The sequence below is a fragment of the Tupaia chinensis genome, unplaced genomic scaffold (genome assembly GCF_000334495.1).
Source record: "Tupaia chinensis unplaced genomic scaffold, TupChi_1.0 Scaffold144624_1, whole genome shotgun sequence".
In the NCBI taxonomy this organism is placed as follows: Eukaryota; Metazoa; Chordata; class Mammalia; order Scandentia; family Tupaiidae; genus Tupaia; species Tupaia belangeri.
In genome coordinates, this window is record NW_006204485.1 from 438,448 (window position 1) to 444,548 (window position 6,101).

Consider the following 6,101-nt stretch of genomic DNA (forward strand, 5'->3'; position numbering starts at 1 on the left):
TGGTAAAATTAAAATAAATAAATAAATAAATAAATAAATAAATAAATAAATAAATTAAATTAAATTAAAAAGTTCTAAAAAATCTACTTAAAAATTTTTAAAAAATAATACTTATGTACTAGTTACTTCTTATAATATATAGACATTGTTGACAGCAATAACCAAGCTCTATAGAAATAATAATTAATATAGTTTATTCCAAGCACAAATGTGAGTGACCAAGGCCTGGAAGAACAAAAGCGTTTCAGGGTACTTAGATGCCATAGCTCTTTTATTCAATTCCAAGTGCAAGAGAAACATACAAATTTGTAAATCCGTTTAAGGACTCTTCTTTGTCCTGTCCCAAAAAGGCAGGGTATCTGAAAGCCAGGGCTTACAGGTTTTTTAGAAATTCTTTAGCTAGTAATTGGTTAAAAACACACGTCTTTGCCTCCCAAAGGCTCAGTCAACAGTAAGGGTGCCTGAGTTTAACAGAGCTAAGAAGGTTTTCTTCTGTATCACATAATGTTATATGCCAGGATCAGGATGTAGGGAGCATCCCACAGTCACTGGACCAAAGCCGTCTGTTACAGTAAGATTAATGCTATAGATGTGACTCCTTCAGTCCTCTTAGAAAGTATCTTAGAATAAAAAGAGTTATAAGAAATTTGTCCTCAACATAGCTCTATGTGCTTTAGTAATTTTCTCATTTACATATCTCAATTTGTCGGGTAGTGAGTATCACTCTACTTGATTCTGTTTACTTGTTTTCTTCACTAAAGTACAAACACTTTAGAGATAGCCACTGACCTTATACATACTTGATTTCTTAGACACTAGTGCCATTCTTTACATATAGAACATACCCAATAAAAGTTTGAATTAAATGAATGGGTTCTAATTAGGAGATGCCTATGGTATGGGTACGACATGGAGACAAGATTTGAAAGATTGTCTTAAATCTCGGGGAACAAATGCAGTCTTCTTCCATGATACTTATCCCTTTAACTCAGGAATTTAGAAAAGGTGGTAGATTGAATTCTTTTTCTGTTCTTCATGATATTATTTTTCACTATATTAGAGATAAATCATGCTTTTTTTCCCAAATGACAGAAGTCAGTCAGGCTAGTTAGATATCTTAATAGATAGCATAGATTTAAGAAATTTAATATGCTTTGATTTATTCTTGAATTTTGATTCATTTTATTGACCGTATTCACATTAGAGATTTCACTCCATTTTTCCATGCATTATAAATTCAAAATATTGGAAAGTCTCTTGATGGCAAAGAGATCAAATTTGTCTAAAGTGGCCATCTCTATTTTCCATCTATTTGAAAAGATCGGTTAAGTGTTTTTCTCAGCCATACCTAGACTTCTGGAAAATGGAAATCGACTCTTTATTACAGCCTTGGCTTTGTTTTATCTGTGAGTACAGTTGTCTACTTTTCTCACTTGTTTTTATTCAAGGCTTACTTGCTGCCTCCCTACTCCCAATTTCTTAGGGAATTATAATCTCCATACCTTTTCTTCTGTCATGTTTTATTTTGTTTTCTTCTTTTCTAGCACCTGGACTAAGCTGATGTTATTCTTAGTCACCTGGTTATTATACATTGTTAAATGATGTAATTTCAGGGAGCCAAAATTTCTAATGCTTACATTTGCAATTATTATGGGTTATATGAATAACTTAGATTTTGTAAATTACTGTACTCTATACCTTCATACCTGATAAATTTGAAATTTTTAAAATTTCTACTATCTTTAATGAGATGCTCTCTTCATATGCTATTGCTTTCTCCAGATGTTTAAACTGATACTATTTCTGTAACTTTTATAATATCTGAGGTTTTGAGGCTGGCAGGTGGCATGGTGGGTAAGGCTCCAGACTCACCCATGACCAACCGTGGTTTGAGTCCCAAACCTGGTGGCTTGCTTTCTTCTCTTTCTGTATCTCTTTGGTCAAATTGAAGAATAATAGTAATAAATAAAGTTAAATAATTCTTTTTTTAAAAATCTGAGGCTTTTCAAGCTTCTATTTAAAGAATGAAGGATGGATATGACTTAGAAAAGAGGTAAATGTTACAAAAAAAGGTCCCCTATATAGCTTACTTGAATTTTACTAGGTTTAGGCAATGTATAAATAGAAGCTACCCGTGGAAGAACAAAACATTATGGACTATGGAATATATAAGAAGCCAAGTAATTATATGACTAATTTCTCAGACAGCCCTTTAGACTATTTTAGCATAATGTTTAATTAAGCCAGGTGCAATTTTCTTTACTGCAGCGGAGCAGGGATGATGTTTTACGTACACTTTGAGGAGAGACATATTTCCACAGACATTTATGAACACCATCCATCTTGTAGGTGTCACTCCTTCTACTCTTGAAACCTGGTATCACCTGTTCCTGGTCTATTGACTGAGAATCACCATGATCTTGTCTCTTCTAGGGGATAAATTGTTCCTTACAATATAAATATCACAGGAGAAATCTTGATTATACTTTTAACTTCTATTCTCTACTCTAGTCCCCATGAACTTGAAACTTTCACTCTGGTTTTACAAATGGTCAAATGTGATGACATGGAAATATAAATTGTGTGTAAGTGTATGTGTATGTAAAAAGAGACTTTTGGAAGTCGTAAAGATAGGCATCTTGATGACTTTAATAACACTGAGGTCAGTCTTTCTTTTGATGCAAAAATAAAGCTCTGTTCGTTTTCATATCCAAGACACTTTGAGAAATAAGTAAGCATATCTTCTGCACATATGCATTTGCTGTTTTGAGTGGATCTCCCATGAATTACTATCATATATTTTACAAAGCTGCTGGGTTTTCCCTTCATGGATATTAGCATTATTAAATGCACATTTTGTTTTAAAGCCTCCTTTTGTCAGGCAGTGAAAACAATGGTTAGTTCAGGAGCTTAAATTCTAGGATATAGAGCTCTCAGATTCACTGACACGCCCAGAGTAAAGATGCATTCTGGTTTGAAATAGTTAATATTGATGAACACATGTACTCATTGTGAATTAAAAAAAAAAAAAGAAATTTCTTCTACATCATTGAAATGACTAATTTATTATTTTAAATTAAAGTCTCTTAAAAAAGGTTATACAAATGAGACTAGGTAGAAATCTTCTGTATTTTATAGCCCCTCCCTTTTTTGTCTTAATTTTCATTTGGCCTTGTTGGTATTCTAGAAGTGGTAGAAAAACATCAACTCTGCATATTTCATTTATAATGTAAATTATTTAGCCTAAACCTGCAGAAAGTATGTCTTTTGAATAAAGGGAAGCAGATGCTGTAACATTTCTGCCAGAGAGTCCGGTTTAAAATTCTGCAGTATGCAAATGTCATCTTGTCTATGTGAGTGTTTTACCCGAGTGGATGCTGCAGGGTTGGAGACTTCTGCCTGTGATTTAGGTTGTAATTTTATTTGAGGAAATAAACCAATCGCAGAGCTCCAATTGTCTTAGCGATGAGGTGATCAATAGCCCATTACTGGATAGAACAGCGGCTACAGGAAGTGCATTGAAGATTTTAATGCATGAATTATGCATGCGGTGCTCATTCTTTAGTCTCTGGACAGAATGACAGGGTTTGTGAAGTCGCCTCAGATAGTTTTTTGCATTAAGTGACTGCAGTGAAATGCTCAATATTTTCAGACATAGAAGCAGCATTGACTCGGGCCAGCCGAATTTGGAAGATGTAAATCCCCCAGCTCACAGCACAGAATGCGTTATTTGAAAGTATCGCTATGTAGAGAGCCAGCTTTGCTGTCCTCTAACCTGCTCTCCTCAGAAGGTTGGCTGAAGGATGGGAGCGGCTGTGCCTGCTTCTGAGGTCACAGCTTGAAGTCCTTTTAACTTGCTTTCTGCTGCAGGAGAGAGGCTTATTGTGGTGTAACTGTCGCTGTATTTATTCAAATGGACAATTTGCAATAGATATTATACCCAGCACGGCAGATAGTGCAACATATGAGGTAAGTCCCAGGCTTCGGTCTAGCTTAGGTAATTGTAAGCTAGAATGTGCTGAATTAGGGGAACAGCGATGCGGTCTTAGGAAGGTGGACTCAAACCTTGGTACTATTGCAATGCCGCGCTGCAGGGCTCTCGATTGTTATGTTAATCAAGACATGGCTTTATTTTATTTGTTTAGCAGTATTGGATCACAGGTATTTTATTTTGCATGCAAAAGCTTTTCAAGAATGTTTCAGGGCTCAGATTTGTGTGTCTTGTATAGATGGAAGACTGCAAGCTGGGGAGGGGCAGCCCTGGGAGTGAGCTGAATCCGTAAGTGAGAATTACCTCCTGGTGAAGTTTCAGCAGGGCTGTGGCTTTGCTTTGGCTCAGATGGTTTCCTTAACATAAATGTGTTCAAATTCTATTATGGTAAAAGATGTTGGTAAAAAAACAAAAACATTCAATCCTTCTCCCAGAAGTAGAGTAAATCCTGAGGTACTCGAACTCAAGTATTGTGTTTCATACAAATGGAGCAGATGGAATTAAAACATTTCAGACTAGCATGTCCTTGAGGGAAGACCTTGTTGTCAGAAATGAAACAGTTTAACTCCTACCTGTAGTGGCTTTGTAGGTTTTCTTTCATGTCAAAAATGCCTTACTCTGAAAGGTATGAATAGATGTCATATTGTGAATTTACCCCAAAAGGAGTTTTAATTCTTTCTGGATGTTTTGAAAATTAAGCTTATACAATTGTAGAACCTACTATATAGAAGCCAAATAAAATTTACAAAAACTCTGCAAAACTAAAAAATATAGGACTATTCAACTATATGTGTCAAAAGTCCTTATGAATTAAAGCTTACTTGCATATCATGACAAAATATTAATAAGTATGCAAATAATGTTCAGCATGATATGAATCCCTGAACATCCCTTTAGGATAAGAAAGTAGCAGTAAAAGACTCTATATATAGAAAAATTCTTTAAGGATGCTTTCCAACAATAAATGTATAATATTAATAAATACATACACACACACACATACACACACACATATATATATACACCATAAAGCATAATTTATAAAACATATAATATAGTGTGTACATTCTCATATATCTGCTTTCTTAAATATGTTTATGGATACTAAGGTTTAAAAATTACATTCATTAAATTATCTGTCAAGGATCAATAATAGGTAAGTCCAACTATGTTTTGTAAAATAAGCATCATTTTATTTAAAAGAAAAAAAGAAAAAAATGCAGAACAATGTTAAGAGCTCAGAAAAACTACTTTTTAAGCATTTCACAGTGCATTTCAATTCTGTTCGGGTGTTACTACATTCCGTGGGTTTCCTGTCAACTGCCTGGCAGTGTTGGGCACAGAACTCCCAGAGTTATAGAATGACTTTACATCTACAAAGCTGGTGTAGTTCAGATATAGGAGGAAACTCACAGGTGGAGTCTTTCCTTGTGGGGAGAGCAAGGAGGAAGTAACTGCCTGTAGATCTTAGAGGTCTCCTGATGCTGAGTCATGGTGTTCAATTCTGCTCAATGCCTCCTGCCAAGGTGGCCCATTAACAACTAGTCAAATGAAATCTACAGGGAAATGAGGAAGAATGGAGGGGGGTAGGTACTTGAAGATATTTATTGCCTAATGAAGCATACTAAATTCTGAGTAATGAGTATAATGGCTGTGCTACTTGTTGGAGCTGGCTGAGGTGACAGTAGGAGAATAAAGGCCCCCATGCTGGGTGACAAGATCCTAGTGGTAAAATTAATGGACTAACATGTGGAGATTGTATAAACAATGGGATCCATGAAGCACTGAATTTGTACTTACCTAAATTCTCCGTCTTTTTTCTCGTCTCAACCCACATCAGTAATCAATCTCACTTAAAATATTTGATAGGTAAAGAATAGTTCTTGAATTATGTGAGAGTTTGGAATAAGATGTGCTCAGTGCCCACTTCCCACAGTAGTTATAATTAATTTACAAGCTATCAACTGAGAGAAACTAACACAAAATTAATGAGAATTTTTAAACATCATCCCCAATATCTATGAAGTGAGACACCAAAATAGGTATAGATAGTGATTCCTACAGCAAGGTACAATCCTATTAATATAGTTAGAAAAGATGACTGAGGATG

General features: G+C 35.1%; 1 protein-coding gene across 3 annotated transcripts in view; it reads left to right on the top strand.

The window, feature by feature from the left end:
* The window catches only part of CNTN1 (contactin 1), a 294,525-nt gene that overhangs the window by 47,524 nt on the left and 240,900 nt on the right, over positions 1–6,101 (top strand). Inside the window, exon 1 of one of the 3 annotated variants that reach the window (XM_006167210.2) lies at positions 3,498–3,969. The exons of the other annotated variants lie outside the window; for them this stretch is intronic. The gene's annotated coding sequence lies outside the window, so the exon portion shown is untranslated. Of the gene's footprint in view, positions 1–3,497; positions 3,970–6,101 lie in introns of those variants that run through there. 3 annotated transcript variants of the gene reach the window in all.